Source organism: Schistocerca piceifrons, chromosome 1 (assembly GCF_021461385.2).
Source record: "Schistocerca piceifrons isolate TAMUIC-IGC-003096 chromosome 1, iqSchPice1.1, whole genome shotgun sequence".
NCBI lineage: Eukaryota > Metazoa > Arthropoda > Insecta > Orthoptera > Acrididae > Schistocerca > Schistocerca piceifrons.
The window spans coordinates 1018202453-1018229927 of NC_060138.1; the positions used below are offsets into that span (position 1 = coordinate 1018202453).

The following is a 27475-nucleotide window of genomic DNA, read 5'->3' on the forward strand; positions in this document are numbered from 1 at the left end:
ACTAAGTAGAAAACCTGTTCAGAACCACTGATCAACAGATACAGCAGGACATGGCAATAGGTAAATCATCAATGGAGAACAGAACAAATTTGAAGAATTGAATAAAGGCTATCACTATGTTCATTGTAAGAGGCAGACATGTGCAAAACTGAAGCATGGCAGTTATGATGTGGTAGAGTATGGAGTTATTGACTGTGTAATGGTATACATCTCAATCCGGTGTTTGATGGATCAATTTGCCCCTTACACTTCTTTGCTGCAGCACAGCATGTCTCTTTGTGACATCACTAAGGAGGATGCCCCGTAGTTCTGGAAGGTGCGAATTGGTGCTAGAGATTGGTTGGCAGTGCAGCAGTCACTCGTGTGCAATACCCAGAGCCATCAAATGAGCAAGACATGAGTATGTATGAGAGTGCTATTGCAGGAAATGTGTTAAAAATATTAGTTTGTTGGTTATGAAAATGATTAATATTGAAAAGATGGCTACAGGAAAAAGATGGCAGGGTTAAATCATTTTACATCATGAATGTAAAGTGAAGTGCGAGTGCTGTTAGAAGCCATGTTAATGGAATTTGCAATCAAGGAGTGAATAAAATTTAGTGTTCAGCACAAGTTTCTTATGTGATATATAACCTGAATAATTTTCATAACTTTTGGATGAACTGTTTTGTGTTACGTGAATGGAGTGAATAAGGCATGTGTCGGAAGGTACATGGTTGGGATTCTAATTACCAACACAAGTACCTTGGATGTAAGTTTGCCCATCTAGAAACTGGCTAATTGAGATGTCCAATGTCTTTAAAAATATCAGTCATGCTGAAACAATTTTCCAGCAATTCAACCTTAGTGACTTGGTTGTCAGCCTGATGACTTGTTTTAAGCCTCTGCTTAACACTGCCTGATCCCTACACACCACTGCTAAGGTGTATGGAAGGGAGAGTCATATTTGAAATTATCTATATTATACTAGTGGATCCATTGTTCTTGTTTGTGTGTCAACATAGAAACCACTAGGCTATTAGTAAGAATGATTGGATGCAGAAAGAGGGTAAACATTGGTAAAATCAATGTCTGTGATATAGCATGCTCTTCAGTTAAATGGGTGTGACTTTAATACTTGCTTTTCCATAAGCATGATGTAGACTTTTTCCTTCCACTGGAATTAATAGAGAGGAACCTCCTTTCTCTCCAGCTCTTTGTTCTGCTATCATCCTCAGTCATATTTAATTTAAGTATGTAGTTTTTCATAATTAGTGATAGCACACTGGACTCGGATTCGGAAGGATGACAGTTCAAACCCATGTCTGGCCATCCTGATTTAGGTTTTCCGTGATTTCCCTAAATCGCTTCAGACAAATGCGGGGATGGTTTCTTTGAAAGGGCATGGCTGGCTTCCTTCCCAAATCCGATGGGACCGATGACCTCGCTGTTTGGTCCTGTCCCCACAACCAACCAACCAATAATTAGTGATTTCTCTTTTTTTCTTTCCTTTAGCTGCTTTGTCTCCATTTTATACTGCTCTCTTACTTTGTTACTGTTATGACATTACAAGCATGGACATCCTGCAGGCAATAATGTTTGTAAAACAAAACTCAGAATATAATGTAACAAATAGTAATGTACATAAGTACAATACACAGGGAAGGGAAAATTTTCACAGAATTGCAGGAAAAAAAAAAAAAAAAAAAAAAAAAAGGCTGCAGCCCATAGTTAACGTATAATAGTAACCATCTTTTATAACAGACTCCCATCTGACCTCAAGACAGATAATTTAAACACTTTAAAGAATAAACTTAAGCATTTATTAACAGAGAAAAGCAGTTATTCAGTAGAAGATTTCAAGTTGTAATATCCCTTTTTAAAACAGTGTATATTGCAGGAGTTTGTTTTTGCAACACAAAAATGATAATTTCTGACCTTCACACACTATATCAATGTATGCTTTTAATTTCACATTGTAAAATCTCTCTGTAAAACAGTGTATATAGGCATAAGTTTATTTTTGCTACGAAAAATGATATTATCTGATCGTAACTATTTATATCAATGTGTGCACTTACGTGTGTTAATTAAACCTTTGTACATATGGACTAAAGTCTATGACAATGTCCGAAAACTGATTGTTAAATGAAAAGCAAACAAACAAATAAACAAGCCTAACAGTCTACTACAGCAGATGATGTGAACTTATTCTCTGTAGGTTTGCAGCCTCCAAGGAAAAGCTGTGCAGAGTGAGTCATATTTTCTGGTAAGAAGTGAATAAATATGCTACTAGCCAAGGCACCTTGGAAATTTCAGCTCTTACAGGCCAACTGAAAACAAAGAGCAGTGAAATGTCTGGGACTTAAAATTATTTCAGGGATATATGTGTTAATTAGCCACTGGAGCTTTGCAAAAACTGAAAGCAGCATTACCACTGAAAATAATAATGAATGCATGCAGTATAATGGCCTGGTTATTAGAAGCCATTCAAGCTTAATTACATTATGAGGACTAGTTATCATCTCAAAAAAATCCAGTTGTGACTAGGAAACTTGGTGATGATGTTAATCTTGCTTCACAAAGTCACCCTTCAATGAAACACGTTTTTCACAACAATAAATGACTTGGCAAAGACCGTGGTTGTAGAAGCCTACGTTTTGACTTTGCAGAAAATATTCCACCCCAAAAACCAACTCACTGGCAACCTGAAAAGCCTACCATGGAGTGGTTTGTTCCAATGAGGATAGAGGATGAAATCACTTGGTGTCATTTCAGGAGAGTATTGGGATGAGACAAAATTTGATAGCCCAAAGAAACAAATGTGTAAATGTGTCTTGTGCAGAATGAGGTGGGGGCTTGTCATGGAGCAAAAATACCCTCTCTGGACAGTATCTCATAACACTTCACCTTGACGGTCCACCTCATCAGGAAATTTTAGCAGTATGCTTATGTGTCAGCGTTGCCGGTATTTTCTGTGATAAAGAATTAAGTACTTTCACATTAGTTACTGCATAATTTGAGGTATAATGAAGTTATGACATAACCAATTACACCAATTGACTGTGCACAGATAACTGGTTTTAAACCTATATCTGGCACACCCACAAATGTTGTGATGAAAAATAATTAAGTTACTTAAATTAAATGTATATGGTCATGTAAACAATTTACATGATTTTTTAAATACAGTAACTTGCCTGTAATTTTTCACCAGATACAACAGAATATCATTGTGTAAGAGTAGGCTTAAAAATTGTATGCAAACAGCACTGGCCTTTCAAGGACGAAACTCACAACGTATTACAGAAAACAGCTCACAACTTTGATGTTGTGTAATAGCAACATTGCCAAATAAAGGTTAAAGGCAACCTACATGTGTAAGTAAACCTATAGTATTTGAATAACAGATTAAAATACAGTTGAAATTATTTGCTTATGAAAAATGTATCTGCTAACACATCTTAGGGGCAAATGGCTCTTTCATGATAGAGGGTGTACATAGAGAGTCTTCCACATATGGCATTAGCAGTCTAAGTGCATGTGCAGGGCAGTTCACAAGACTTCCTTGGGGATATGTGAAACTCTGATAATGCATAGTATCTCTACGTGAGACTTATTTTTTGCTGAGTCATTCAGCTTATGTGAGGCTTGAAAATTGTCTCTTGACATACATGGAGTGGGACAGTGTTTTTGGTATTTGACTTGCTGCAATTGGACTTGAATTTGTTGTTATCATGTACTGATTTGGATTTGGGTGTGTCTTGTTCTGGGAGGGAGACTTAACTCGTGTGGGCTTATGATGAAGAATAACTCAATTTACTTATGGGCTTCTGTGTGTTGTATGTTGGTAAAATTCTTGAGAGCACATATGTTTTTTGGTTACCATTTACCTGTGGGAGCTTTGCTGATTGTCACTAGGATAGCATAGTTGTAGGGAATAAACTTTTTATTGTATAGTGACCAGAATGTGACAAGACTGGGAACAACTCGAGAGCCCACTGAAACTGTCTGACCTGCCAGGGGCCATCTACAAGAAGTCACAAAGAGTTAACAACAGGACAACAACAAGAGGAAGGACAATGGAGACAGTAGAGCTGAATAACAAGTCCAGTAAGTAAACCAAGAGTAAAAGCTAGACATATTGAATCCAGGAACAAAACAATGATGTGTAAAGAGATCAGTACAAAACCACAGTGAAATTACATCTGAAGACTGAGCTGCTGCAGTGCTAGCTTTAAAGGGCAGCTGGGGGTGCTGACAGGTTGGCAAGATGGGCATGGCCCCACAGCCAGCACTTTCAGGAGTGTTGCCAGCGCCCTCAGTGCAGTCTAATGGCTGTCATCAAGGTCCATGCATTCCAGCGGACCTTCAAACTCGCTGGGCCAGCATACCTGATCTTTTCTCCCTGAAATGGTTTCATATGGCCAGTGGTGCCCAGACAATGCTTTGGAAGGTGAATTGGTAGTATGGTTGACATCATGGCATTATAAAGACTACTAGCTGGCAGGAGGAACCCAGGATGTCTGGCAACATACTGGGGCATGGCAGTGTGGATTATGATTACTGAGGGGTTGGAGGCTGCAGCAGAACCTCTTCCTCCATGCCTGTATTCACCCATGCTGGTGTGATATCAACAAGGATGGCGGTTTAATAACGAGGGGTAGATGGAAGTGGTCAGTATGACAGTATCCAATCCCCAGGCAGTATCAACTGTCATAAGGCGCTGCCAGTGGGTGGTAATCACCATCCTTGAGTCTTTTGCCCCATACTAGCGTGGCTGTGCATGTGACTGTTCCTGGTGGAATGTGCCCAATGTACTGGGTCCAGGTTTCCTGGGTCTGTGGCGTCAGGAGGTGGAGGAGAGTACACAGCTGCCTCCCATGGAGGAGCTCTGCTGGGCTAAGGTCGTGGACACCATGAGCACAACTGTGGTGGTGGTGGTGGCAGTGGTGGAGGCGGTGGCGGAGGCGGTGGCAGCGGCACCCACCACTTGTAATGTTTGTTGTTTAAACATCCATACTATATGCTCTGCACTACCATTGGAGGATGCATGAAACAGAGGACTAAACAGGTGTTTTATACTATTCATGGTGTAGGATTGTTTCAAAGCCGTTGCCGTGAATTAGGGTCCATTGTCCAACATAATGGTTCAGGGAACCCCGTTGATGGCAGGAACCTGGATGAATTCATTAAGTGTGGTGTCAGTGGTGGTGGACAGCATGCTGACCACATATGTGTACTTAGGAATAAATGTCCACAACAATGAGCCACATTGAGCCTCGAAAGGAACCAGCAAAGCTCAGATAATGTGTTTCCAAGTCAACGGAGGAGGTGGGCCAGGGAGCTAAAGATGGCGTGGTGCCAGGCGCAAGCAGAACAGTTGTGCACCTCAACTTCCAAGTCTTTATTCAGTTCTGGACAGTAGGAATGTCACATTTCATCCATAACATACACCAATGCCTGCGAAGGAGGAGTTGGAAAACTTGAAAAAGCAGCATAGGTAGGATGACAACACAGTTAGTAAACAGTTCTCCATCAAGCAGGAGTCAACTGTGATGTCTGTCAAATGGTGGTGAGAGGTGAAATCAGATCTGGAGCTCTGTAATGATGTTCTTTGGAAGATAAAGATAGGGTCATGGTGTATGTCTGCAGCGATTTGAGTAGCTGTGTTGTGTTGCTGTTCCACATCAGTGTGGAAACACAAGATTCTCTGTTGGTAAAATGCCAGGTCTGAGTATGCAGGTAGAATATAGAGATCATACACATTTGCCAGTTGTGAATGGGCTTGTATTTATGGTATAATTCTAGGAGCTGAGGAAAGAATCCAATGCTGGAGACATCGTACCATCCACTTTGGAAGCTGGAAGCACAGCCCAAAGAGCACTACTAGCAGTTTGTGATCTGTAAACTTGGTCCCGAATAGGTAAATATGGGACTTCTTAGTGGCATTAGTGGCAAAGATATTCACTAAAGCTCCTTTTCTATCTGCAAGTGATTTGATTGAGTGGATGTCACCATCTTCAGCATGTGGGAAATTGGTTGCTCAATACCATCATCATCCCTATGCTTCAAGACTGCACCAGTGCCATAGGGAGAGGCACTCACAGCCAAAACCAGAGGCAGTGTTTGGGTAAAAGAGTGTAAGGCAGTGCGCCGAGTGCAGCAGACATCTCAGCTGTGTGAAAGTCTGTTTGCAGGCAGCTGTCCATCTGTATTGACAACTTTCTTTCATAACTGTTTCAGTGGATGCATAATATGGGCTCCTTGTGAGATGAACTTCGAATAACAATTCACCTTTCTGAAAAAAAGCCTGCAGCTCTTGCAAATTTTGGGTATAGGTTAGAGAGTCAATTGCTGCGACATTGTGGTCAGTGAGCTGGAGCCCTTCTTTGTTGCACAAGTGTCTGAGATATTCCAATTGCTCCTGAAAAAAACTGGCATTTGTGTAAGCGACAATAGAGCCATGTGTCACAGAACATAATAAAGAAGGTGCAAAGGTTACGCAGGTGGTCCTGACACTTAGTGCCAATGACAGTTAAGTCATCAAGATAGTATAAATGGAAATGGACATCATTAACTGTTCCAGGTATCTGCCAAAGTGGAAGAGATCCCAAAAGGTCTGCCATAGAAAAATATTCACCTCCAACAAGCTTCATGAGGAGGCCCTCTGGTTGTCAGTTTAAAATCTCCACATAGCTGCAGGGAGCCATCAGCTTTCTTTACCACTACCAGGTGTGTGGCCGAAATGTTGGTTTTAACAGGTTCAGTCACTCCAGCATATGTACACAGTCTAGTTCCTGCATAATGAATGCCTATAAGAAAACCAGAATAGGCTGTGCCCGGCAGAAATGGGGCATTGTGTCAGGACGCAAAGAGCTATGGGCTGGAAAGTCTTTGGCACATCCCAGGTATAGACAGCCTGAACCTCTTCAGTGATGGAGAATCCAAACAATGAGGAGCCATCCTGACAGAAATATGAGGTTTGCCCAGAAAGTAATGCACCACATTTTTTTTCTTCAACAATTCTTAATTGAACTTAATGAGAATTACACACACAAAAGAATGGTATTTTATCTATACACCCTATTTTTCCACGTAATCTCCATCCCGAACTATGGCCTTGATCCAGCGCAAAACAAGGGTGTGTATGCCCTGTTGGTAGCAATCCTTGTCCTGGTGGCGGAGCCAGTGCTTCACTGTGTGAATCACCTCCTCATCATCCTCAAAATATCTGCCATGAATGGGATCCTTTAATGGCCCAAACCAGTGGAAGTCTGAGGGGGCCAGGCCAAGGCTGTAGGGTGGATGGGGTAACATTGTCCAACCCTGTTTTGCAATGTGTTCAGTAGTCCTCAGACTTGTGTGGGGTTGAGCATTATTGTGTTGCAGCAAAACATCTCCTGGGTTGCTGTGGTGCCAAAGTCGCCAGAAGTGCGTCTTGAGTTTTGTTAATGTGTTGACAAATGCTTCTGGGTTAATGGTACTGCCTCTTGGCATTACGTCATTGAGAATCATATCTTCACAGTCCCAGAACATGGTGATCATGACCTTACCGGTGGAGGCAATTGCTTTAAATTTCTTCTTCTGTGGAGAGTGGGAATGGCGCCATTCCATCGACTTTCATTTTGTTTCAGGCTCAAAATGGTGAACCTGGTTTCATCACCTGTCACAGTCTGGGACACGAAGCCCTTCACCCTCAGCTTCAAAACGTTGCAACAAATCAGGACAATTGTTTTTTCTGTGCGTTTTGTGATCCAGCATCAGATATCGCAGGACCCATCTTGCAAATACTTTTGAATACCCAAGAGTGCAGATAAGTGCATCCCCACTTCCTTTACTTATTGACAGATGCAGTGCCAACTGCTGGGTCATAATGCGTCTGTCCTTGTGAATGACAACATCAGCTCACTGCAACAAGTCAGGTGTGACAGCCGTGGATCGTTTCCCCGACCACTGCAAATTGTGGAGCTCCACCGAACAACCTTCTGATGACCTTACCCTCTGTGCCCAGTAACTGTTGACAGCAGATGCTCCATAGGCTTTGCACAAGTGTTTGTGAATATTCCCCACAGTTTCTTTCTCTGCAGTGAGAAATTCAGCTTGTAACATATGTCACTTACAGACACCATTTTGAAACAGTCCTGCAGCTACGCTGTCTGTCGGAAGTGACCCACGCAGGAGACTTCAAATAATACATATGTAACATGTCGCATTCGTAACATTGTTTTTGGCTGAGAAAAAAACTGTGATGCATTACTTTCTGGGCAACCCTAGTAAGTGTTCCTGGCCAAGCAACAATGAACTGCATCATCAACTGTGTGATCTTTTTGTAGGTAGCTATGATTGTGAATTGATTCTGGGGAGAAACTGAATTGTCACCATTTGTGACTAATGTACAGGACAGTGGTACCAATTCACTGGAACCCATATAATTATTCATTTGCAAGTTTACCAAGGAAACAGTAGCTCCTATGTCCACCTGGAAATGGATACCCTGATTCGCTGTTGTGGGGTTAATAAACAACTTGGTAGTGGAAGGATCACCCGGAATTACAACTGTCTGAAGCTAATACACAATCCCAGGATATGTATGGGAGGAACAGGATCAATTCTTCCCCCAAGATTTACAACTGACAGTATGGAGATGGCCGTCTGTTCCATACTGGGGGTAGTGCATCTAGTGATCCAGATAGTTTGCATGCAGGTGCAATACAAAGCGGTAGGGACAAGAGCTTATGCTGAGTGAGTGTGTGGCTTTCCAGAAGCCACTGATACGTTAGAAATCAAGGAATCACAATGACACCAATGGGGAAGAGGCTTATGAGGGTTCTGCCTCTAGAAAATTGAAAATATTGTTGCTAATAATGAAGGAATCTCAGACAGAATAGCAAGACATGGTTTAAGAATAAAAGAAAGGTATTACATTGGAACCGTTAAAGTGTATGCACCTCACAGTCTTACATTTTTTTGAGGAATGAGAAGAGTTACAGAGGCTGGTAAGTAACAGCGTATCCGTTTTTAAGATGATTGGGAGATTTTAATACAAATGTAGGGCAAGAAGTAAAGAATAGTTCTTCAGTGAGGAGCTTCAGATATATCAGAAATGACAGAGCTCATACATTAATAAAATTTGTTAAGAAGACTACATGTTCTTCTAGAAAAAAGCCAACAAAAACAAAACAAAAAAGATAGACAAGAATGAAATAGAACTAAAAATGAAACTGATTGTATTTTATCAAATAACTTAAAAATGTAAAGTTACTAAGAGACAGAATGCCTGGCCAGTATTTATTTTCAGGAACAAATTCTATCAGCATTGATAGACACATTTAAAAGTTTAAAAACTTTTCCTGGCTTTCAGTACTGTTGATTCCTTCTTCAGTTCTGGGGGTAGATTGGGGAAGGTTAGAAAGGAGGGGTAAGTCACTCAGGATCCACATATTGTGAGCTCAGAAGTACATTCACTAAGATCATGGTCACTTTTTGTACAATTCCTTTAAGAATGAAGCAATCTCCCAGCTTGGATTTCACCCAACTATCTTAGAAAAAATAATAAATCTGACCAGTTATTTGAAGCCAATATATAACTAATACAATTTATAAATGGCTCGGATGACTCTGTGATGATCTTATATGTGGGTTTCTTGACCTCTGCTGTTGGGTGGAGAAGCATAGGACCCTTTCAATAGGTCAGGCATGCACTATATGCAGGAAGAGGTTACTAGCATAGCAGAGTGCTCATGGGATGCACTTGTGGGTTTTTTAGGATAGAGAAATTCTTCCGCAAGTCCAACAAAATGTGTTCTGACACCAGAGAGGGTAATATTTGTCGTACCATATCACAGAAAAAGAAAAAAAAGCATTAATATAGTATTAGACAACTGCAGGGACATCTATGGAAAGGCTCTGGAACTAGCCTTGCTTATAAATGGTAAAAATGCCCTTGTAGTAGAATGGACAGAAAACTGCCTAAAAACAGAATTTAACGGGAATGAAATTCTAAACTCCAACTGGGATGTACAAAACCAACTGCAATGTATATCCCAAAGATAGTTGTTATGCTGGTTGTGTAGGTGTGTTTACAGCCATACAAATATGATAAAATCTAGTGAGATTGGTACAGATTGAGAACACAAAATAATTTGGATGAAGATAAGTGTTAATAGTGGATCAAACATACTTTTATATATCCCCTGCCTCAGCACCGTTAGTTGCAGAACATTTAATGGGAAACCTGGAACTATTTCATGTAAATTTCCTGGCCATATTATAGTTTTAGATGGAGATTTCAACTTACCAGCTATAGAATAACAAGACTCAAGTGATTAGGATCAGTAGTACGGGTAGAGAATTATGTGAAATTGTTGTAAGTTTGTTATCAGAAAATTACATTGCGCAATTAACCAGATAATTGACTCATGAAAGTAACATCTTAGACTTGCTGGTAACAAACAGGCCTGAATTTTTCGAGTCAGTGTAGAACAGAAAACCAGTGATCATAAGGTCATTACAACATCACTGAATGTGGCTGTAAATAGGAATTTAAAGAAAGGTAGGATGATCTTTCTGTTTGGCAGAAGTGAGAAGAAAGAGATTTCAGATTATCTGACAGCTCAAAATGAAAATTCCATCTCCAACACTAACAATGTTGAGCATGATTGGACAAAGCTGAGCACATTTATGAGAGATGGAAATGACCTGCTGTGGTTTGGTAACCGTATTAGAAAGTTGCTACAAAAGCAGTGAGAGCTTCATTACAAATTTGAACCTAACCAAAGCTTCACAGACAAATGAATACTAAACGAAGTCAAATTTAGTGTAAGGGCTGATGACCTCAGATGTTAAGTCCCATAGTGCTCACAGCCATTTTTAGTGTAAAGAGAGCCATGTGCAAAGCATTCAACAAATTCTAAAGTAAAATTCTTTCTGCTGACTATACAGAAAATACTAAGAAATTTTGGACTTATTAAATTGGTAAACAAATTGTCACTATCTATCCAAACACTCAGTGACCATAATAGCATTGAAACAAAGAATGACACAAAAAAGGCCATAATACTACACATATTTTTCCAAAACCATTTCACAGTGGAAGATGACATGGTAGTACCTCCTTTAACTAGTCGCACAAACTGTAAAATGACAATTGAGTTAGCTGACCAAAGAATAGAAAAACAATTAAAATTGTTCAACAGAGGAAAGGCCACTGGACCTGATGAAATACCAACTTGATTCTACATAGAGTATGCAAAAGTACTTTCATCTCTTCTAACTGCAGTTTACTGCATGTTTCTGGAGGTGTGAAGCATTCCTAATTATTGAAAAAACCATTTCCATTTTCATCAAAGGTCATCAAACAGACACACAGAACTGTAGTCCTATATCTCTGATGCCAGTCTGGTGTAGAATTTTGGAACATTTTTTATGCCCACATACTATGGCATTTCTGCAGAATGAAAAGCTCCTCCATAGGAATCAACACGGGTTTTGAAAACAAAGATTGTGTGAAACCCAGCTTGCTCAGTTTGTCCACAAGATCCAGAAAGCAGTAGATACAGGCACACAGGAAAATGCCGTATACCCTCACTTTCAGAAGGTGTTCAGTAAAGTTCCACACTATCATATAATGAACAAAACACAAGCATTCTGAATACCAGACCAGATGCGTGATTGGGTTGAAGACTTTCTAGCAAAAAGAGCACAGCATCAAACTTGCTGGCAGATTAAAACTGTGTGCTGGACCAAAACTCAGGACCTTTGTCTTTCGCGGGTAAGTGCTCCACTGACTGAGCTACCCAAGCACGACTCACGACCCATCCTCACAACTTCAGTTCTGCCAGTCTACCTTCCAACTGAAGCTGTGGGGACAGGTTATGAGTCATGCTTGGGTAACTCAGTTGGTGGAGCACTTGCCCGCGAAAGGCAAAGGTCCCAATCTGCCAGGAAGTTTCAAATCAGCGCACACTCTGCTGCAGAGTGAAAGTTTCATTCTAGAGCTCAGCATAACATTCTCAGTGGGGAAAAGTTTTCCGACAAAAAAATAACTTGAGGCATGCCCCAAGGAAGAGTTATAGGACAATTGCTTTTCACAGTATATATAAGTGGCGTAGTAGACAGTGTCAGAAGTTCTATGAGGTTTTTTGTGGATGATGCTATTGTATACAGAGAAGTCACAACTCTATAAAACTGTAGGAAATGCAGGAAAACCTGCAGACAATCAACACTTGGTGCATGGAGTGATAGTTGACCCTCAAAATAAACAAATGCAACATACTGTGAATATGTAGACAGGGAGACCGTTCACTGTCTGATTACCCAATTGCAAAACAGTCACTAGAATCAGTTACTTCCATAAAATATTTGGGAGTACGTGTATGGAGTGACCTGAAGTGGAATGAACATATAAAATTAACCTTGGGGCAGGCAGATGTGGGGCTGAGATTCATTGGAAGAATGCTCAGGAAGTGTTGGCTGTCCGCAAGGGAAGGAGCTTGCAATTCACTCGTGTGACCAATATTGCTCCTCAGTCTGGGCTCCATACCAGATACAATTGATAGAGGAAATAGAGTAGATCCAAAAAAGAGGAGCACATTTTGTTACAGGTTCATTTAGTAAGCGTAATAAAGGCAGAGAGATTCTCAGCGGACATTGTAAGAGAGGCATGATGTGGACTACTGTTAATACTCTGAGAGCTTGCGGTCGTGGAAGAGTAAACAATACATTGTTCCTTCTTATGTATATCTTTTGAAAAGACCACACACACATAAAACTAGAAATATTCAAGCCCGCACAGAAGTTTACCAGCAATCATTCTTCCCATGAACCATTCATGATTGGAACAGGAAGTGGGGGAAGTGACTCTGGTACAGAAAGTACCCTCCGCCAAACACTGTAAAGTGGCTAGTGGAATATAGATGTAGATGTTGATGTAAAAGTGAAGAGATGAACCCATAAGTGTGAGTCATTCTGAAACATTACAGTTTTATGTATGCCTTTTGTCGTGCTCATTAACAGCAAGAAATGTGAATGATAATTGCAGGTGAAATACGTTACAAAAATACATATTTATTTATTTATTTATTTACAGCTCGAAACATGTATTTAACAAGCATGGGCAATGTTATAATAATTACATTTAGATTATTGATACGCAATATAAATAGATTACGTGCTATTAAGTAAAATATCATTTAAGTATATTTAACATAGCATTCCTGAGGTCAAATCATGTCAGCACCATACTGTATGGGCACTTCAATATAAGCCATTTTTTTAACTCGTTTTTAAAAATTCTACCAGAAAGCTGTTTCAGGTTGTTTGGCAGAGAATTATAAAATATTGCTCCCTTAATGAATGGGGTGTTTGTTGTTAGATTCAATCGTCTGCTCACCATATGAAAGTCTGATTTTTGTCTTGTATTGTAATCATGGATTTCAATATTCCTGTTTCTCACTTTTTTGTATAAATACAAGTAACAAATGAAACTAGAGCAATTTTAGATGAACCCATTTTGACTTGTGCCTAATTTTTATTGTTATTGTTTTAAACAACATGCACTTATTCTTTTACTTGTGTGGGGTAAGGATACTATGGATTTATCACATACTGTCATCATATCTCATATACTTATAACACAATTAGTTGCCTGTTCACACATAGATTTGAGGGATGCTTAATTATTGCCACAACATTGAAATTGCCAGTTGTGTCAACATGGAGTTTTAATCAAATATTTTTTATTTGAGACATCATATGTTTCTTTATCAATCAGGCTTCAGGAGTAATTGTGGTTTTTAAAGACTTAATTTGATATTTGTAGAGGAAGCTTTAAGTTGTCGACAGTCACATGCAAAAGAGAAGGAAAACTCACTAGCTTTCTTCAGAATAAATCCTTTTTCAAGCTAGAGTACACACATACTCATGTATGCACACATGCTTGTGCTTCTACATAGTGCCAGTTGAATGCACAATGTAAGGGTTGCAGTCTGGCAGTTGTATGACGGGGCGGGGTCTGTGCTGGTTGCGATGGGTAGAGGGTGGGAGAGAGACAGGAGGTAGGAAGAGGGGTTGGGGATGAGTAGCTAGTGGCTTAGAGGGAGGCAGCCGGTTTGCTAGCAGGGAACGAGGGAGGAGTATGGGCTAGGCTAGGCATGTGATGCATGGGTGCCGGAGACAGTGGGGAGCAGTGCTCAATGAAGCTGATGTGCAGATGTGAATTGGGAGAGCGTGATAGGACAGAAGAAGGGTTAATGGAGATTAGGGCCAGGAGGGTTACAAGAACAAATTATGAATTACAAGGACAACTCGTATCTGTGCAGTTCAGAGAATTGGAGGGCCAGGATAGTGAAGCAGACATTTAAATTGAGCATGTTGTGTGTTACGACTGAAAGAACACAGAATCAGTTGTTGACCTATGTTTACTACTCATACCACAAAAATACAAGTCCAATTCACAAGCCAAGGTCTGTTCAGATAAACAGTGTTCACGTATTCCAGCCAATGTAGACAGTGAATGATAGAGTATACCAAAACGCTAGTCCAGAATTCAAAGTGTGGTCATAACTCTTGATCGTTGGCATGGGTAGGATCCTAGCACAGTGAAATGAGATGAACTGGCTGTAGCAACTTGTGTGGTCATTTAAATAAGGCCACTCTTAGTCTTTGTGCCTGTGTGAGCACGGCGGTGACCAAAGGTGAGGCTTTCTTCGCCCGTATCAAAGGTGGCCTGTCTGGCCAGCTGGCGAGTCTTCCCAGCATGCTGTGGCTAGTGTTGTTGTTGTTAATCTGTTTGGCAGATCAGTTGAGGTAGTCATAGTCAGACACAATGCTGTCGCTGCTCAGACTGGCTTGCTTCTCATATCGGGCTTTAATTTGAAGTGGCAGTCACCATGCCCCTCCCCCCCCCAGAAGGGTGGAATGGGGACCCAGGCCCTGGTGACAATTGAAGTGCTGTTGGATCCACATATGGGTGATATCCATTTGCTCTGGCAAACAAAGATGTCCCCCAGTGCTGGGTCATCCATGGCCTGCAGTAGCTGCCAGCCAGCAGGGATAGGACTGTAGGGCCGGAAGTGTCCTGAGTGGAAGTGTCAACAACTCCCAGAAAGTGCAGCTCTGGGTGCAGGAACAGTGTCACTGAATGGTGGTGAAGGCATCTCCATCTCTGGAGGCTGCTCAGGAGGCAGGCTGGCTGATAGGAGACAGTTGCCGGGAGTCAGCAAATGGTGATAGAAGATCCCGCACGGTCTCCTGGCAGAGATAGGCAAATTTTGCTTTGCTCTCTGTTGGATATTTTTATATCACTGGGTAACTGATCAAAAATTTTAGTTGCAGCAATTTTGTACTAAAGGCAACCTTAATGGAGTAATGAATGTAGTTTTCCTTTTGAACTATAGTGGATTATTTACAACAAACTTCATGAGTGAATAAATGCTCAGCTCCTTAAACAGAGCTACAAGATGACTGTAGACGGGCACCCCATATTACTTTTACAGCACATTTCTGAGTAATGATGACTTTCTTAAAGATGAATTACCCCAGGACATTATTCCCTACAATATTATTGAATAAAAATATGTAAACTTACTGGTTTCTCTCTTCCAAAGGTTTGCATTGATTCTAAGTGCAAAAGTGTCTGAACTAAGTTGTTTTAGTAGTTCCAAAATGTGCTTTTTCCAGTTTAAATTCTCATCAGTATGGACACCTAAGAATTTTGAAGTTTTCACCCTATTTATTATTTCCTCACCAAGTGTCACATTTATCATTGCTGTAATATCTATAGATGTGCAAAACTGAAAATGGTGTGCATTTTTAAAATTAAGAAAACCAGACAATGATACTTTTAAGAAGTTGTTACCATTTTTGCTTCTATATGTATGCTAAGATTGATCACAATGCTATTGCCATCTGCAAAAAGAATTATTTCTACTTGTTGTGTATTAGATAGAATATTGTTTACATATATGAGGAACAATGGAAGACCTAAGATTGAGCCTTCAGAAACCCCATATGTGATTTCTCCCCTGTCAGGATTATGTCCTTTGTTGGATTACTAAGTACAACTTTCTGCTTTCTTTTGGTTAGCTATGACATTATCCATTTGTTGGCTATACTACCAATCCCATAAAACTTCAATTTATTTGGGTGAGTACTGTCGTTCTCAGAGTTGACTGCCTCAGATAGGATGTAGAAAATACCAGCAAGTGGTATTTTATTATTTACTGCTTATGAAATGTGGTGAGTGAACATTGAAATGGCATTCTAAGTAGAGCAACTCTTCTGAAACCCAAACTTTGATTTGCTGAGGACATTGCTGCTGCTAAGGTGAGATATTATTCTGGAATACATCACCTTCTGCAGGATTTTGGAAAATGGTGTCAGCAGTGAAACAGATTGGTAGTTATTGACATCTCTCCTGTGCTCCATCTGAAGAATATAGTTCCCCACATAAGTACAAAGAATTTAGTAAGTACATCACAGTTTAAGTTACAGAATTATTGTGCAAGAGAGAGTGTCATTTATACAGTTAATAACCAGATATTAAAAAGCTTACATAACAAAATATCAACAGTTGGTATTTTTTGTGATCTGCACAAAGCATTGCTTTCATGAAATTGAATGTGTTACAAACAATTTGTTTGAATCATCTTCTGGTTTCAAAAGGTTATTCCTAACCTCTGCAACTACAGCTTCCTCTCTTCATCAGTTCTCTTAATCTCCATGTATGAAGAACATCCCATCTCATTGATCATCTTTTGTATATAGGATGTTCTGGATCATCCCTTCATTTTCTTCTCTATGATCTTACCTTCGAAAATGTTTTGTAGAAAAATATTGTGTCTAATTAAGTGTCCAACGAGTTTTGCTTCACACAAGCCTGTAACATTCAGTAGTTCTTTCTTCCTTCCCATTTGCTGTAGAACTACCTCACTCATTTTTGTCAGTTCAGCGAGTTATTGTAATTCTCCTCCAGAAACACATTTCTCTAGCTTCAAGGCAAGCTTTCTCCTGTTTTGTTAATGTCCAGGTTTCATATCCATATGCCAGGACACTCTGCCCAAAGGTCTTTAAAAGTATCTTCTTCTTCTTTTTTTTTTAAGTGCAGAAGCTGATATACTTGTTGAATAGGAATGTTCTTATTTTGGAAGACACTCTTGGCTATTGTCATTATTATCTTGATTTCCTCGAGACATCTATTGTTTTCCTCCACAGTGCTGCAGAGACAGTGAAATTCAGTTACTCTGTTGAGCTGCTCACTGGCGGTTTTTATGTCAGTCTTACCACTACAGTAGAACCCCTCTAATCTGACTTTGGATGGTCTGTCACTCCGGTTAGTCCGACCATGCTCAGGCTCGCAAGCCTGTGCCGACTTGTTACTGACTGGACGCCTGTCGGGCCATTGTTGCAGTGTCTATCGCTGTGCATATTGTTATACTGTACGTTATTGTGCAGTTTTATCCTTTGTTGGGATTTAAAAAGAACATCATTGTTTGCTTTGTTCCGTGTTCTCTACAGTACTGATTACTGTAAATTCATTGTGTGTGCAGTTGTCAGTTTTTCAACAGTTCTGTATTCAAACGTAAACATGTAACTCTTTCACTAAATGAAAAATTTGCAGGGCTACAAAGACTAGGCGAAGGAGAATTGCACCAAAAATTGCAAAGGAACTGAATGTAGGTGTTACTACAATTAAGAATTGGAGGAAGAATCGGAAAGACATTGAATCCTATACAGTTACAATTGATAGTAAAAACACTCTGAAGAATCGCAAAACATTAAAAAAGCCTAAACTTCAACTGCTTGATAACGCATTGTGGATGTGGTTTTGTCAAGAAAGAAGGAAAGGAGCTCCAATATCCGGACCAATTCTCAAAGAAAAAGCGATAGTTTTGCACAAAAAACTGGAAGCTGAAAGTAAATTTGCTGACAGTGAAGGCTGGATTGATTGTTGGAAAACTCGTCCTGGTGTCCGATTTGTTTCTATTTCTGGTGAAAAAGTATCTGCCGACGCTGCAGCTGCTAGCAGTTTTCTGTTAAGTTTCAATAAATTGTAGAAGAAAATGAACTGTTATTCTGCCAAGTGTATAACATAGATGAGACAGGGCTGAACTTTAAAATGTCGCCAACAAAAACGCTCGCAACTTCAAATGAATCCGTGGTAGGAACAAAACCTATAAAAGATAGAATAACAGTCATTTCTTGTAGCAACGCAGATGGTACCCCCAAGCTCCCCTTGTTCGTCATTGGCAAATCTAAGAAGCCAAGGGCATTCAAAAATATAAACTTATCTTCCTTGCCGGTTTATTACCGAATTCAAAAATCTGCTTGGATGGGCTGCAACCTTTTTAAATCCTGGTTTTTCGACGAGTCTGTGCCATCGGTCGAAAAGGACTTGAAGCAAAAAAATCTGCCTGTTCGTGCTCTACTGCTGTTGGATAACGCACCATCACATCTATCTGAGGAAGATTTGGTGAAAGGGGACATAAAAGCTCTCTTTCTGCCTCCTAATGTGACCTCACTCATCCATCCAATGGATCTGAGCATTATCGAATGGTTAAAAAGGCCATACCGCAGACAGTATATCACCTCAATCTTGGAAAAATCTGAAGGAGGTCATATTTTATTTGAGGCAATGAAATCCCTGAATATCAAAGATGCTATCTACACAATCGCTGCACCATGGAATGAACTGAAACCTGACACACTGCGGAAATCGTGGCGTAAGCTTTGGCCACAAGTTATGACTGAAAATGAGCATACCGAAGATGAGCAAAACGACGACGCACTGGAAATCGTTAAAGAGCTACAAACTTTGGAGCCAAACGTCCCTGCCAATGAAGCTGAAGAGTGGATAAACGAATGTGACAAAGACTGTGACACTTTTGAAGAATTCAATGACGACCAGATTGTTGTCGCTGTTTGCCAGGAAACTATGAATGAGGACTCAGACGGTGAAGACGAACCCCCCACCCGGATTCCACACAACGATGCAAAAAAACGCTTTTGACATCGCCCTTCAATACATCGAGCAGAATCCAACTTCATCTCCAATGGACGTTTTGTGAATAAAAAAAATGGAGGTACACTGCAGATAAATCTAGAATAACATCTGCTAAACAAAAATGCATCACTGACCTTTTCTTGAAGTAATTTGTTTTCGTTTTTACTGTAAAAACAATGCATACAATGTAATCATTTCTTAGTTTACACATACAGTAGTTTATTTCTTTGTAAAAAATTTCTTTTTATATACACTGCTATAAACATTTTTTTAGTTTACAGTATATATCGTTTGTATATATGTATATATAGATGAAGATGAAATGGGAGATATGATACTGCGTGAAGAGTTTGACAGAGCACTGAAAGACCTGAGTCGAAACAAGGCCCCCAGAGTAGACAATATTCCATTGGAACTACTGACAGCCTTGGGAGAGCCAGTCCTGACAAAACTCTACCATCTGGTGAGCAAGATGTATGAAACAGGCGAAATACCCTCAGACTTCAAGAAGAATATAATAATTCCAATCCCAAAGAAAGCAGGTGTTGACAGATGTGAAAATTACCGAACTATCAGCTTAATAAGTCACAGCTGCAAAATACTAACACGAATTCTTTACAGACGAATGGAAAAACTAGTAGAAGCCAACCTCAGGGAAGATCAGTTTGGATTCCGTAGAAACACTGGAACACGTGAGGCAATACTGACCTTACGACTTATCTTAGAAGAAAGATTAAGGAAAGGCAAACCTACGTTTCTAGCATTTGTAGACTTAGAGAAAGCTTTTGACGATGTTGACTGGAATACTCTCTTTCAAATTCTAAAGGTGGCAGGGGTAAAATACAGGGAGCGAAAGGCTATTTACAATTTGTACAGAAACCAGATGGCAGTTATAAGAGTCGAGGGACATGAAAGGGAAGCAGTGGTTGGGAAGGGAGTAAGACAGGGTTGTAGCCTCTCCCCGATGTTGTTCAACCTGTATATTGAGAAAGCAGTAAAGGAAACAAAAGAAAAATCCGGAGTAGGTATTATAATTCATGGAGAAGAAATAAAATTTTGAGGTTCGCCGATGACATTGTAATTCTGTCAGAGACAGCAAAGGACTTGGAAGAGCAGTTGAATGGAATGGACAGTGTCTTGAAAGGAGGATATAAGATGAACATCAACAAAAGCAAAACAAGGATAATGGAATGTAGTCTAATTAAGTCGGGTGATGCTGAGGGAATTAGATTAGGAAATGAGGCACTTAAAGTAGTAAAGGAGTTTTCCTATTTGGGGAGCAAAATAACTGATGATGGTCGAAGTAGAGAGGATGTAAAATGTAGGCTGGCAATGGCAAGGAAAGCATTTCTGAAGAAGAGAAATTTGTTAACATCGAGTATTGATTTAAGTGTCAGGAAGTCATTTCTCAAAGTATTCGTATGGAGTGTAGCCATGTATGGAAGTGAAACATGGACGATAAATAGTTTGGACAAGAAGAGAATAGAAGCTTTTGAAATGTGGTGCTACAGAAGAATGCTGAAGATTAGATGGGTAGATCACATAACTAATGAGGAAGTATTGAATAGGATTGGGGAGAAGAGAAGTTTGTGGCACAACTTGACCAGAAGAAGGGATCGGTTGGTAGGACATGTTCTGAGGCATCAAGGGATCACCAATTTAGTATTGGAGGGCAGCGTGGAGGGTAAAAATCGTAGAGGGAGACCAAGAGATGAATACACTAAGCCGATTCAGAAGGATGTAGGTTGCAGTAGGTACTGGGAGATGAAAAAGCTTGCACAGGATAGAGTAGCATGGAGAGCTGCATCAAACCAGTCTCAGGACTGAAGACCACAACAACAACATATATCGTTTGTACGTTATTAAGTACAGTACAGTACTGTAATATATTTGTCATTTTTCCTTTTAAAACCAATACATATTATAATGTGGGAAGAAGTTTTTTAGTTAATATATTGCTTAACACTGTGTAAAAAAATCTTTTTATATTACTGTAGATTCCTTTTAGTTCTCAAATCGTTTAATTTTTTTGTACTAAATGTGTTTTTATGTTTTCTGCAATAAATATTAGATTTTTCAGATAATCCGACCTTTTTTCGTTCTGACCATGGTCCCGATCCCGAAGGTGACGAATTAGAGGGGTTCTACTGTACCTCCTTTCTTGTCTATAGCCATGACTTTTGTCTAATTGGTAATTATTTTTAGTTTTACCATTGTTAGCTCTTGATTTAAGACCTTAAGCAGTTTATTTAGTTATTTCTCTGATCCTTCCCATATTACAGTGTCATCGAAAACTCTGATGCAGTGAATATGAATACCATTAATTTTTATTCTCAGTTGTCTTTTCTTTCATTGTTGTTGTTGCCTCCTTGATGAACATATTAAATAAGTAAGGTAACAGAGAGCATCCTTGTCTTACTACACTTCTGATTTTTGCTTCTTTCTTGCTATCATTAATTTCCAGTTCACTACCTTGACTTTCTTATATATACTCAGTCAAAATTAATTTCCTGCCCTTCCAGTCAAGGTGAACTTTGTACATTGCTTTAAATAATAACTGCCAGTCAACAATGTCAAATGCTTTTTCTAGGTCGATAAATGCTATATAAGTTTTTCTGTTTACTTCTAATCTTCTTTCCAAAATTTGACATAGTGTCAATATTACTTTTCTTGCTTCTTTCCCTCTTCTGAAGCAAAATCAGTCATTGGCTTGGTTACAAACTTTGTTCTTTCTAATTCTCTCTTTAACTGTTGACAGAAATATTTTTATGCATGTGAAAGAAGGGCTAGTGTTCTGTAATTAGTGCAGTCCTTTGCATTTGTCTCCTTCATTAATGCAATGTTTCTACTTGTTGTGAAGTCTTGTGATATGGTACCCTCTCTATAACATTTAGATACTACAGTAAATAATTTGCTTCTGATGTTGTCACTGCTGTCTTGTAGGAGCTCTACAGAGAAGTCATCTACACCTGTTGTTTTATTTGATTATAACCTATTCAGCACAAAGAAGGACTCTTCTTTTGTTATCAATGATCCTTCATAGTTTTCATCAATTAGTTTTTCATCCTCAGTATACTCATCTGAACGTCCAGTTTCAGCACCACTGCACAAATCTTTAATATACGATTCCTATCTGTTACTTATCACTTCTGTGCCAAATATCAGTTTCCTATTTTTGTCTCTTACTATGTTACTCTTGATTCTCTCTTTTTGTTCCAGCAGCTTAATCTTGGAGAAAGCTTCATCTTATTTTCCATGTTTAAAATCAGCTTCTATTTCTTTGGGAATTTTTTCCAGAGTCTTTTCTTTTTCTGTAGATGGCACCTTGTTGTCATCATATTTTTTGTTTGCATTGATCAAGACTTTTTTCTTTTAGTCTATTTCTTTTGTCAATAAGTTCGAGCATTTCTTGGGTCACCCAAGGCTTCCTAGGCTCTAACGTCCTTATTCTTAATCTGTCTGTGACTGTATTTGTTGTATTTGACTTAGTAACATCTCAACTACTTTCTTCTCTGTTTGATGCTATTGTCACATTCTTGAATTCCTGCAGAACCTCTGCATCCTTCAGTTTATATAGTGCCCATTTCTTTGAGTATTTCAGATAGAGTTTCATAAATTTGATATGGCACTTTGCCACAACAAGTGTATAGTCATTATCTGCATTAGCACTTGGGTATCTATGATTAGATTTCACTTGGTTCCTGCACCTCAGCTTTACTATTCCATGTTCAGTCATGTATCTCCCACTATCAACAAGTGTCTTCTCTTTGGATCTTCATAACATGTGTTTATTATGCCCATCTCACATTGTTCACAAATTCTAATAATTTCTCACTTCTTGAATTCACTGTTCCCAGCTCGAACTTACCAGCACATTTTTGGTTCTTTTGTATGTCTATTGACACATTAAAAGATCCCCTTAGACTAACATTGTCTTTGGTGTTCCATTTCCATTAGTTCTTCAGTGGAGTCATATGTTTTTAATTTTATTTCTTCATTGTTACTATTTGTCAATGGTAAGTATACTTGAGTTATTGTTATGTCCACTGGACTAGCATTTCCCTTTATCATTTATACCCTATCATTCACATGGTATATGTTTATATTACAGTATGCAACCATTACTTTGTTAATACAATAGCTACTCCACTGTTCCCTGACTATTGGTTCTCACTGTGAATTATTCTGAAATCTTCGTATCTAAAGTCACAATTTCCAGCCCATCTTGTCTCAGGTAGTCCTAGAATGTCCAGTTGACACTTTCGCATAGTCTATTTAACTTTCTCCAATTTTCCAAGATTTAAGTGTATTCACACATTGGATGTGCCATTGTTAAATTTATCATTTTCTTCTTCTTCTTCTTCTTCTTCTTCTTCATCATCATCTTCATCTTCCTGCTCCTTCTCTTCACGGATTTCATGGAATGACGAAGTGAGAAGCCTCACCACTGCTCATGCCAGACATTGGGCTTTGAAATCCATGATCAGTAAGGATACATATATTATTTTATTCTGCCTTAGTTGCTACATTCAGGATATCCAGTGTATTGTTACTGTGGTAATTTCCCATTGCTTTCTACTTATTGATGCTGTTGGCCTTGGTGACTCATCTGCCTTTAGGGTTGGTTTCCCATTCCAAGGGCAATGGGGTGCCCTATTTCTGTCTACTCATCTGCTCTCCAAGGAGACTGATGGCACTTTATAGAGGTTAAATCCTTGATTCTAGGAGACATTTGGTCTCCATGTACGTTGGCTGCGTGAAGCGTTGTGAAGCTCCCCACCAATAGGAGATGTAGGTGGGGTTTTCCATTCATTGAGGATGAGATCATGAAGCATTTCTCATAGCTCTCCAGTACTTTTGATTTGAATCACATTTAATAAAAATGCTAAAGATGATGCTGAATGATTCAAATAGTGCACACTTTAGTATGTGGAGAGAAATCGCAATTTAAGTCCCACAGGGTTGAGTTTTGGATACACAAATATTTTGTATGTACTTGAGTGACCTACAGTTTTACATATATCAAGCAGACAATTTGCAATCCCTTTTAATTTTAAAAAACACAGTGTATTCAGGTACCTACAACATATGGAATAACCCTAACAGCTAATTTAAGCTGCTTTCTGAAGAAAAGAATCAAGTATGATTCTCATAAGACATCTTAAAGACAACAAAATTGCAAAAAATTACAAAAATAATCCAATTATCATAGGCAAGAAAAGGCATAGTGTTTGAGACTGTTAGGACAGTCACAGTGAAGCAGGGCTGATTGCATTTTACAAGAAATACAGTGATGCTTTTGGATATGAACTGTCTCAAGCATATACAGTGTTTTCTTCTTTTTGCCTGGACATATTTCGCTGAAGTTACAGCATCATCACTGTTTTCTTTTGATTTAATTTTTGTTACCACATGCTGTGGTTTTTGTGGATTTCTGTATTTTGCGTTTAGCTATCTTTATTTCACAGTATGTGATAGCTATAATTCAAAGTACAGGAATCCATAACACGTGGTTACAAGAAAGAAAATGAAAACCTCACTGATGATGCTGTAACTTCAGTAAAACATGTCTGGGTAAAAAGACGAAAACATAGTGTTTGCTCAAGGCTAGTAATATCCAAAAGCAAATTTATTGGATAGCCAACACTAACGTAAGAGTAAGCGTCAATCTGACTAATGCGGTGCTGTCTGAAGAAAAAGTGACTAAAATTGAAAAAAAATTCTTTGTGCAATATCTGAAAGAAGTAATTAAGATAACGAAATTAAACATACATTGAAGTGCCAAAGAAACTGGTGTAGATATGCGTTTTTAAATACAGGAATATGTAAACAGGCAGATGATGGGGCCGTGGTTGGCAGCGCCTATATAAGACAGCAAGTGTCTGGTGCAATTGTTAAATCTGTTACTGCTGCTACAATGGCAGGTTATCAAGATTTAAGTGAATTTGAATGTGGTGTTACAGTCAGCACATGAGCGATGGAGAGCAACAAAGTGGGGATTTTCCCATACGACCATTTAATGAGTGCACTGTGAAGATCAGGAATTCGGTAAAACATCAAATTTCTGACATTGCTGTGGCTGGAAAAAGATCCTGCAAAAATGGGAGAAACAATGACTAAAGAGAATTGTTCAAAGTGACAGAAGTGCAACCCTTCCACAAATTGCTGCAGATTTTAAATGTTGACGTGCAAACCATACAATGAAACAACATTGATATGGACTTTCAGAGCCGAAGGCCCACTTGTTTCTGCTTGATGACCTGCATGACACAAAGCTTTACACCTCGCCTGGGCCCATCAACACTGACGTTGGACTGTTGATGACTGGAAATATGTTGACTGGTCAGACAAGTCTCATTTCAAATTGCATTTAGTGGATGGACGTATAAGTGTATTGAGATAACCTCAAGAATCCATGGATCTTGCATGTCAGCAGGGGACTGTTTAAGCTGGTGGAGGCATGTGCAGTTGGAGTGATATGGGACCCCTGATATGTCTAGAAATGGCTCTGACAGGTGACACGTATGTAGGTATGCTGTTTGATCACCTGCATCCATTCATGTCCATTGTGCATTCCAATGGACATGGATAATTCCAGCAGGACATGGATAATTCCAGCAGGACAATGCGACTTCCCACACATCCCGAATTGCTATAGAGGGGCTCCAGGAACACTCTTCTGAGTTCTGACACTTCTGCTGGCCACCAAACTCCCCAGACATGAACATTATTGAGCATATCTGGGATGCCTTGCAATATTCTGTTCAGAAGAGATCTCCAGCCCCTCGTACTCTTACAGATTTACAGACAGCCTTGCAGGATTCATGGTGTCAGTTCCCTCCAGCACTAGTTCAGACATTAGTCAAGTTCATACCATGTCGTGTTGCAGCACTTCTGCATGTTCACGGGAGCCCTACATGATATTAGGCAGGTGTACCAGTTTCTTTGGCTCTTCAGTGTTTGATAGCCTGCATTGATTTATGCAACAGTCTAGCACACATAGGGAAAGTCTACAATCTAATTGCTTTTTTTTCATATTGCTAATGTTAATAAATAATGCATTTAGAATAACTGAAAACTAATTTTTTTAGTTCATCTATGTTAAACACACTGCATAGAAATATTAGGACATTTATACATTGTTGAAGCACTACATCTTGATTTTATTTGAAATGATTTGATTTTGACGGGGAAGCTACAACAGCTTTGGTCTAACCCGCCACTGCTCACACCAAAGCCGAGTTTATTGTGCGGTATCTCTCCCTGTACATCTAGTAAAGCCAGCCAATGCCCTTAAATAGTGCAAGGAGTCCGTTTACCACTTTTTTGTTAGACTAAATTTCTACAGGTCTAGTTGTCCCGAAGATTCTGTATCTTTTGCTCTACAGTGCCATGCATTCGAAGATTAGGTGTGATGCAGTTTCTTCACCCTCATCACAGATCCTACATTTAGGGTCTTCTTCCAATATACCCATTGTGTGTAGGTGTTTTTTGAAATTCCCATGGCCGGTCATCAGTCGAGTTATGAGTTTAATCTCTTTCCTGTTCATTCCCAGGATTACAGAACTTCTTTTAAAACACGGCTTAGCTATCATTACCTTGCCATGTTTTTGTATATGGACCTTGGTCCAATATTCTATGTGCTGTTTCCTAAGTCAGTTCTGTAGTTCTAGTTTGATCACAGCCTTGGTGATAGTCAGGACAGGTTCTGGTCCAATAAATGGAGTCATTGCCCCCATCTTGGCCAATCTGTTGGCTTGTTCATTGCCTGAGTGGCCAAGGACCCCCTAGCTCCACCAGAGCCCTGTGGCATTCTCTAACGATCTTAGATCTCACTGCAGGAGCTGCCAGTGATTTCAGAGCTGCCTGGCTGTCTGAATAGATGTACAAGGGGCGTTTGAAAAGTCCGTACAGAGTCTGAGAGATGGCACCACCGGCACATATCAAGGTCATGTTTAGTTAGTATCATCTTTGGAAAGAATGCACACCAAGTTTCAGGCATACTGGTCTATTTGTGTTTGGCATTTGTGTGAATCAAGGAAGTCGAGTGATTGTCAAAAAATAGACGAAAAAGAATTTCATGTGGTGATTAAACGTTACTTTATGAAAGGCAAAACGCCTCAGGAGACTAAAGAGAAGCTTGATAAACATTATGGTGACTCTGCACCTTCAATTAGAACAGTTTATAAGTGGTTTGAAAATTTTCGGAGTGGCTAAATGGGCACAAGTGATGCTGAACGTTCTAGACACCCTGTGGAGGTTATTACTCCAGAAATCGTTGATAAAATCCTTGATATGGTGATGGATGACAGAAGAGTTAAGGTGCGTGAGATTGCTAGTGCTGTGGGCATCTCGAATGAATGGGTACATAATATTTTGCATAATTATTTGGACATGAGAAAGCTATCCACAAGATGAGTTCCGCTATTGCTCACACTTGACCAAAAATTGAATCGTGGGAAGTGTTGAAAGGATGGTTTGCAGCTGTTCATG

General features: G+C 39.5%; 1 protein-coding gene across 2 annotated transcripts in view; it reads left to right on the forward strand.

Annotated features, from left to right (window-relative positions):
- Positions 1–27475, forward strand: part of LOC124711161 (RCC1-like G exchanging factor-like protein) — a 153385-nt gene that overhangs the window by 36886 nt on the left and 89024 nt on the right. The gene's annotated exons all lie outside the window — the stretch shown is intronic.